General features: G+C 49.5%; 1 pseudogene; it reads left to right on the top strand.

The window, feature by feature from the left end:
* LOC105301249 overlaps positions 1 to 5472 on the top strand; it is an 18453-nt pseudogene extending 12981 nt beyond the window's left edge.
* The last annotated feature ends 3064 nt before the right edge of the window (positions 5473 to 8536 follow it).

Raw genomic sequence — 8536 nt, 5'->3', positions numbered from 1 at the left:
AAAGCAACAGCATTCACTTTATCTAGTTAAAGCAGGAGGAAAGTTATTATGGGTCATAAAGTCGCTTACGGAAATTCCAAGCAGAGATGCTATTCTAACAGGAACGACTAAGCCATTTATGATGCTAGATGTCAAAAGGTGACCAAGGCCTCTGATCCTGGAGAACTGAATACCTCAATCACCACATGTGCCAAAAGATTCTGTCTCCCCGCTCCTGGCTGACACCTCGCGTGGCTCACCTCCTCTTCCCCAGTCTGCAGCCTATTTCATCTGCTTGACAGAATCTGGGCTGCAAGGGAGTCCCAAAACGAGGTGTTTAGGTTCCTAGCCCCTCTAGAACAGGGAGACATGCTAGAAGCGGGTTAGGGCAGATAGTAAATGAGCCAGTCCGCAGAATTTGGATACTCATCGAATGTTCTTGGATAAATGATAAAAGTACTGGCTTCATTTGCTTACTCATAGTTCCTGATCTCCATAATAACATCAATTGACTCACTATATGCTGACTCTGGCTCTACCCCCAACATGACTAGTCATTTCTAAAGTTCGTCACTCATGGGTCACAGCCTCTGGGTCCCCTTAGTTTAAACTCCTGGGAGAGAGAAAGGTTTGTCACCAGCCAGCTGAGAGAGTGATTCACCCCAGATCAGGTGTCCATCTCAGCTTCAATGTGCTAAAGCTATGGAGGTTGAAGTGGTAAAAATCTGACCTCCTAAACCCATCCCTCTTCTGGGAAGGAAAAGTTCTGAAAGAAAGAAACTTTGAAGTAAGGAAATGGCCCTAGAGCCTGTCAGCTTCAATATCTGAGTGAGGTGTCAAAGGAGGAAGAGGCGTCTCAAAATGAACAAAAAAGACATTTAGAGATGGAGGAGACGGACATGCAAAGGAACGCGAACTGTTCATCAAGTGTATCGTGATAAACTGGGTCTTTTTCCCCCTCCATCTAGCCCCAAATATGTTCGCTAATATTTGCCCCTCCAAAAACTTTAAAAGTAAACATTAGCCTTTTTCACTGCCTACACTCAACTTTTTTAAAAAAATGTTTAACTCTTAATCTCTACGCTCATTCCCTTGATCTCCCTACTTCTTCGTAAGCCTCTGACTATTCTTAGGCCTGTTATGTAGTTTCAGTAAGAATTTCTTCATCTGTAAAACGGAAACAACTGAACCTACTTCCTCTAAATTATGGTGAGAAGCAAGAGTATAATATATGTGAAAAAACACTGTGAACCTAACACCACTGCATAAGTGGAAGTGATTAAAATGGTGATGAGTTTTCCGAGGCATTAAAGGTGCCTCTTGACATCTAATTAATCTCTGTGTGCCCCTCAGGTGAAGGACACAGTGTGAGATGTGGCTCTAAGACGCTACTCCTGCCCGTGCTGGCTCAGCAAGTCTGCGCCGAGGCTCGGCCCAGATGCCAAGGTGCTCGCCTCTCAGCCCCCAGCAGGGCCTCGTGTACTCTCAGGCTCTGTTCCTGTGACCGCTGCAGCTGCTCACCAACCCCAGAACTAAAATGAAGTCTAGGCTAAATGGTGGCCAGCATCATACCTGCTTTGGGCTTCTATTGAGGGTCAAGGGCAGTTAAAGCTAGAAAGACCTCAGATTCTCTAATCTTACCCAAGCCCCAGCTGGCCCATTCTCAGACAATGGCACCAGTTACTCAAGCCAAAACTCTGATGTCCATCTTTTTTCTTTGCTCACCCAGCACCCTTTGCCCATCAGCAAGCCCTGTTAGCTCTGCCTACAAATTATATCCCAAATACAATGACTTATTGCAAAGTCCATTGCTGTCCTCTAGTTCAAGTCAAGCCACCATCTTGCCTGGTCTGTTGCAATGTCCTCCTTACTGGCCTCTCTGTATGCGTGTCCCCACGATCTATTTTCTGAGAGAAGTCAGAGTGGTCTTCTGGTAACACAGTCAGCTCAGAGTGCCTTCTGCTTAGAACCCTTTGATCACATTCTATTATAATTAGATTAAAATCCGTAATCCTTACCACTCTACCGGCAGCGTTCGGTGGCGTGCTGTCTCACGGGAGGTCCTCTGCTTCCAGGCACAGGTCTCTGGGCGTCTCACACAGCAGCTGGCACCACAGGAAGCTGAAGAGCTTCCCCAAGCCTGTCCAGCTCCTAGGCTACAAGGCTGGCATGACCACATCTTGCAGGAGGTCGACAGGCCAGGATCCCAGGTGAACAAGAAGGAAGCTGTGGAGGCTGTGACCATTGTGGAGACGCCGCCTGTGATGGTTGTGGGCACGTGGGCTACGTGGAAACCTCAAGGCCTTCGTACCTTCAAGACCATTTTTGCCGAGCATATCAGCGATGTGTGCAAAAGGTGCTTCTGTTCTTACATAAATCTGAGAAGAAGGCCTTTGCCAAATACTGCAAGAAGCGGCAGGATGACGATGGTGAGAAGCAGCTGGAGAAGGACTTCGACAGCATGAAGAAGTGCTGCCAGGTCATCGGCGTCATCGCCCACACCTGGACGCACCTGCTTCCTCTGTGCCAGATGAGGGCCACCTCACGGTGATCCAGGTGAGCGGAGGCGTGGTGGCTGAGAAATGGGACTGGACCCGTGAGAGGCTGGAGCAGCGGGTCCCTGGGAACCAAGTATCATATTAGAATGAGATGACCAGTGTTATTGGGGTGACCAAGGGCAAAGGCTATGAAGGGGTCACCAGCCGCTGGCACACCAAGAAGCTGCCCCGCAAGACCCACCGAGGGCTTCGCAAGGTTGCCTGTATTGGGGCGTGACGTCTTGCCCGAGTGGCTTTCTCTGTGCCTGGGCTGGGCAGAAAGGCTGCCATCACCGCACTGAGATCAACAAGATCTACGAAACTGGCCAGGCCACCTCATCGAGAGTGGCAAACTGATCAAGAACGATGCCTGCACCGGTCACGACCTGTCTGACAAGAGTGTCAGCCCTCTGGGTGGCGCTGTGCACTGCGGCGAAGTGACCAGTGATTTTGTCACGTTGGAAGGAACCAAGAATCGAGTGCTCACCTTCCGCCAGTCCTCGCTGGTGCAGACCAAACGGCGGACCCTCGAGAAGACTGACTTTCAGTTCACCGACACCGCCTCCCAGGTTGGCCGTGGCCACTTCCACACTGTGGAGAAGAAGAATGCATCATGGGACCACTGAAGAAAGACCAAATTGCAAAGGAGGAGCTTAATGTCAGGTACAGATTGCGCAGCTGGCGGGGACTCAATAAAAATTATTTTCCAGTGGGGAAAAAAGCCCATGTTCCTGACCTTCGGGCCCCGCCTCCCTCTCTGGTTCCCTCTAGGTCCCCACTTTCCGTCTGCATGGTCTCCTTTCTCTTCCTCAAATGGGCTCAGCTCATTGCAAACCCAGGCCTTTGTGTACTGAACTTTTTGTTGCTCTAGTTAGTTTAGGGTAGACCAGGGGTGTTGGGATGGATGGATGGATGGATGGATGGATGACTGGATGGGTGGATATGTGGATGTGGGTGGGTGGGTGGATGGATGGACGGACGGATGGACGGATGGACGGACAGATGGACGGGGAAGTGGACAAAAAATAAAGCAACCTTCTAGACCTGTATGGTTTTGTTTTCACAAATACCACTACCTGTGGACTAACGCTTTGAGGCGCTTGGATCAATAAAGTCAGGGGAAGTCAGAGGATTGCGAGTCCAATTTTTAACAGTGCTGAGAATGAGAGGCCAGACGTCAGGCAGCCCCTCAGTTGGCCTGATAATTAGGGAGAAGATACTGAGATCTTGCCAACCAGAAACCAGAGCCCGTCTTGGAGGAAAGAGATTGTTAAAGCCAAGGTAAGTCAAGACAGGGTCAGGGACATGGGCTTTTTCCGCAAACAGCACTTCTGTCCCCTCTTAATAAACCCATAGATTGTAGCCCTGACAAAGATAGAAAGATAGGAAGCCATTATTCACGTCCCAATAAAATAAGCAGGAAACACTGATCTCATTCTCAGTGGCAGAAAGCAGCTCACAATGAAAGATCATCTTGAGCTGGGGCTTCTACACTTTATTTCTTTCTCTTTCTTTACATGTAACTTGTCTCAAGTGGGAACATTTAATTGCCTTCTCACTACACCTTGACTTAGCTCAGGGTCCGGAGAGAGCAGTCCAGGATCACAGCAATTACTGGTTTCTGCAAAAACTAGCTAAGATTTCATGAGGTCCCCTACCCCCAAGTCTCCCACATCCTTCCTCAAGTCCTAGTGACTCTGGGAGAAATATGCTAGGTCTTCAGGACTGGACAACAGCGGGGTCCTTGTAAGGGCAAGGTACCAGACTTCCATATTACCAAATAAACTTCTTTTTCTCCTTTGGAGAAGGATATTCTCATTTAACTTCCAAGAGTGGAAAGGCAGACTGAGCGCGCTTTGAACGCGAATGTCACCATGGCCCAGCTGTGTGCTCTTGGAATAGCCAAGTTTTCTCCCAGGGGCCATGTATGAGAGGAGAAGAGAAGGGGCGGGAGGAAATCTGTGACAGACTTCGTGTAAAGGCACCTAACATGGTCCCCGGCAGATAGCTGGAACTTTATTAATCTAGCCCTCCTTCCCCCACCCTCATACCAAGTCCTCCTTTCAAAACTCAAGCACAGGCCCAGGTATGTGGCCAGGTGTAAAAGAACAGCTCTTCCATTCCTAAGCAGCTTTCCTCTGACATGGGCTATCATGATAGTTGGGGCTTTCTGTTATTCTTTACCGAAGGCTAGCGAGCAGTAATGTGACAACCACGTCACTCAGGGGCCGGTCTGACCGGGTTCTAGGCTCCTACTGGCAATTATCTTTTGTCGAACCTGTGACAAGTTATGTAACCTCTCTGTGCCTCGGTTTCCCTTCTGTAACAGTAACACATCCATTCACATCCGATTGTTGGGAGCATCCAAATGAGTTCCATGCAATGCGTTCGGAGCAGTGCCCGGGACCTGGTACGCCCCGTTAAGTGTGAGTGAGGATTACGTGACAACTTTGCTACAAGAAGGTCTGCTTTAGTGAAATGCCCTCCCCCGCTCCTGTTTTCCTGTCTCACTGGGATGATTATTCCCTGTAGCCCAGGGGAATCGGCACACTGCAGGCGAGGTCAAGTCTCCCCTGGGTGGGGCTAGGGGTGGGGACAGGGCTTAATGATGCGGGAATAGCTGGTCTAGTGTTTGAAGTCAGGCCTTCAGTGGCTCGGAGAAGGAGTGCCCGTTCTCGGCAGGTCTTGGGTTTTCCTGGACCTGGGCTTCAAAGAGTCCAGAAGTTCGAGCTGTGTTCCTAGATTATGTGCCCACCACAAAGAACAGGTGCAGGGCAGGGGAGGGTCGGGGCCCCTGAGTCTCGGGCAACGGGCCATATTTTGTAATTACCTCGTTTTGTGCTGTTCACTGCTTCTCTCTCTCCTGTTGCGTTTAAGTCAGCCACAGTACATGGCTTACGTCCTACACGCCAACTGCACTCCACAGGTAGAAGCTGCTTTATTAGCAGGGAATTAAGAATTAAGTCTGAGGCTGCATATGGATTCGCCAGAAAATGTGACCGTGGTCAATTACCGTCATTTACCAAATGTAAAAGACTGGAGAGTAGAGGTCCGTGGGCCCACGGTTCCTTGGTCCGTCCAATCCTAGTTCAGTGTCCCTGCCTCAACCCAGGGGCAGCATCGGAAGCAAAAAAATAACCAGATGGAAAAAAATTCATGCGACTCGACCTGACCTACTAGGAGCCTGTCTCTCCGAAAAGTACTGATCTTATATTATCATGCTTTTCAGATTAATTTTCTCAAAATATTGATAACGCAGAAAGTCACTAGACAAAACATAAAGAGTAATCGATGTCTTTTCCCACTCCAGCCTCCCCATGTACCTTATATTCCATGACCTTCACCATTCAGACCAAAGTACCTGCGGAAATTGTCATGGGAAAAACCCAGGATGTGAAATTCTTGGCTTCTAAGTTTTAATAAAAAGCCACAGCAGTGGACTAAAACGGACAGACAGACAGCACGCTAGGAGCATGCATTCTGGAGTTAGACTTCTTGGCTTCAAATACTGGCTCTGCCACGTACCTGGCACATGGGCAAGTTACTTAACCTCTCTGTACCTCAATTTTCTCACGTATCAAGGGTGTAATAACACAAGAACCTTCCTTGGAAAGTTGTGAGCATCGTATGGAATATATAGAGCACTTGGATCAGTGCCTAGTACATAATAAGCACCTCATTGATGACAGATGTTATTATTCTGGGAAAGAATATGAGCTGGAAGGACTTCTCCTTGCTGGCCCCAACCTGATTTTAAAAATGACTAGAAAAGAAGAAAAGTACTAGAGAAGCCGTAATAGACTTAGGATGCTAGTGGAATCTTGGAAAAAGGTTCCCTCATCGTACCTGCCTTCCAGGTTGAGAGTTCCACCCCCTCCCACATCTGGAGTTAGTACCACCTCCTCCCACATCTGGAGTTAGCACCATAGTAGAGAAAGGGGTTTACAATAGAACACGGGGGTGGGGGGGGGGAGGCAAAGTCTCAGAGGGACTCATGGTCCCTTCCAGAAGCTTGTGTTCACCGCCCTCCCCTAAGTGGGCACCCAAGAGAAACAGTGCATCCCCAGAGCTGACCTCCTCACTGAGCCAGATGGAGGCAGGACTGAGCAGGGAGAAGGCCTGAGAGAGCTCCCGCTAGCCTCTTGAGCTCCAGAGGAGACAAGGGAGCACCCCATCCTGAACTTCCCTGGAGCCCATGGGGAAGAGCGAGCCCTGTGGCCTGAACAGCCCTCAGGACAAAGGGAAGAGGGTCTGCCATCACCAGACCGTAGACAATTCATCAAAGTCTTTTTGCATGTGAGTTGTGGGTTTCCGGGAGGCTGAAGATGGGGATGTGAATGGGGCCAGGGGCAGCTGGGAGAATTAAGGAGTTTAAGCCATCGGGAGGTGGGATTTGATGGGTCGCTCGGTTTAGTCGGGAGGACTACAAGGTGGTGACTACTGTTGCTCGTGGGAGGGGGCTCCTTCACCCTTTTCTTTGCCACTAAACAGCTGCTTCTTTCAGCCTCCCTCATTCCTTCACACACGCCCTCTCTTGTTCGTGAGCTAGTTTCTCAAAGGCCAGAACCAGAGCTCTCCTCTCCGCCCTCCAGCCTTTGCTCCCAGGCTCTGGATGCCGTGCGTCCATTCCAGCAGCCGGGAAGCAGAGGGCGGAGAGCAGTCTCACCTGCGAACTGCATGGTCCTGGGCCTCCCTCAGGTCCTGCTCGTCCCCCACCTCTCCATTCAGGAGTTGGGACATGTGGGGATGAGGAAAAGGAAGCTTGGTGCCAACTGCCATGTTCTCAGCACCAGCGGCATGCATGCCCTTGAGCAGGTCAGGCCACTGTCCGCGGTCCTCGGTTTCTTCCTCTGCATCTCAGACCACATTTGCAGCAAAGCCTTCTGGGAGCTCTAATTGTCCACGATGTATTCAGTCACCCGTTCAACTGCCACTTTGCCTTCTCTTCACTGCCTTCCTGTCTCTTCCTTTGACTCCTGCTCGTCCATGCGGTTGAGGCTGAGTGACCCATGGCCCGTGCCTGCCAAAGCATTTTACCAAACTAGACTCAGAAGAGCTCCTGCCAGCTTCTGCCATCTCCCGCTGTCTCCACTCTCTCCTCGTGCCAATCAGCAGCAGTGGTGGCATTTGCAGAGGACATTTTTAGCATGAGCCCTGGGCAGAGGAATAGGATTGCATAATCATTCTTTTAATGAAGGAGAGAGGGGGAAAGGAAGCGAGGGAAATCTTGGCACAGATGCAGGGTTTGAATGAATTGTTGCAGTAAGAACTCTGCAAGTGAAGAGTCGAGGCAAGATCCTGGGCCCGGATGGTTTCTTATTTGCCAGGGAAACACACAGGGCAGGGCAGAGGCGGCATGCGCGCCCAGACAAGACCGATTATTTAACTGAACCAATAACTCAGTTATGTTAGACAGTTGGTCAATTCAGTTGACCTTTTACTTCTGTATGTTTTTTGATCCCAGCTCACTTATCAACTGAGGGGCTGCACATTTTCCTAAACTGACTAAGTAAACAAGGATATAGGCATCGTTCAAGGATCTGTTCAAATGCCATCGCCACCCTGGTTCCACCAGCTCAAAGTGATGTCTCCCTCCTCAAACCTCCTATGACATTGTCTAAAGACCTCTCTTGTCGCTCATCATTTCTCTCTTGGAATTTTCCCCGCTTCTTCGTCCAGAAGCTCCTTGAGGGCAGGATCCATGCCCAGTTCATCTGTCCCCTCTTCAGTGATGTGTTACAATGCCAAGAACATGGTACACCTTTAAGAAGTGTTTACATAGGAGCGGGTGGATGAAAAGTGCCGTGTGGGCACAGTGCGTATCCCTTTAGAAAACTATTGCATGCCTACTTGCTCATTCATTTATTCATCAATAAATATTGAGAAATTACTATGTGCCAGTTGCTTTCCCAGGTACCAGGAATACAAGCAACGAATCAGCAGGCGACAGCCCTGCCCCACGGGGCTTACACTGTGCTCACCTGATTATTTTTAAACATTAAAGACCGCCAAATAGAAAA

This window comes from Pteropus vampyrus, unplaced genomic scaffold (assembly GCF_000151845.1).
Source record: "Pteropus vampyrus isolate Shadow unplaced genomic scaffold, Pvam_2.0 Scaffold232, whole genome shotgun sequence".
In the NCBI taxonomy this organism is placed as follows: Eukaryota; Metazoa; Chordata; class Mammalia; order Chiroptera; family Pteropodidae; genus Pteropus; species Pteropus vampyrus.
Note: the sequence above shows the minus strand (reverse complement) of the source record. Positions and strands in the feature narration are given on the sequence as shown.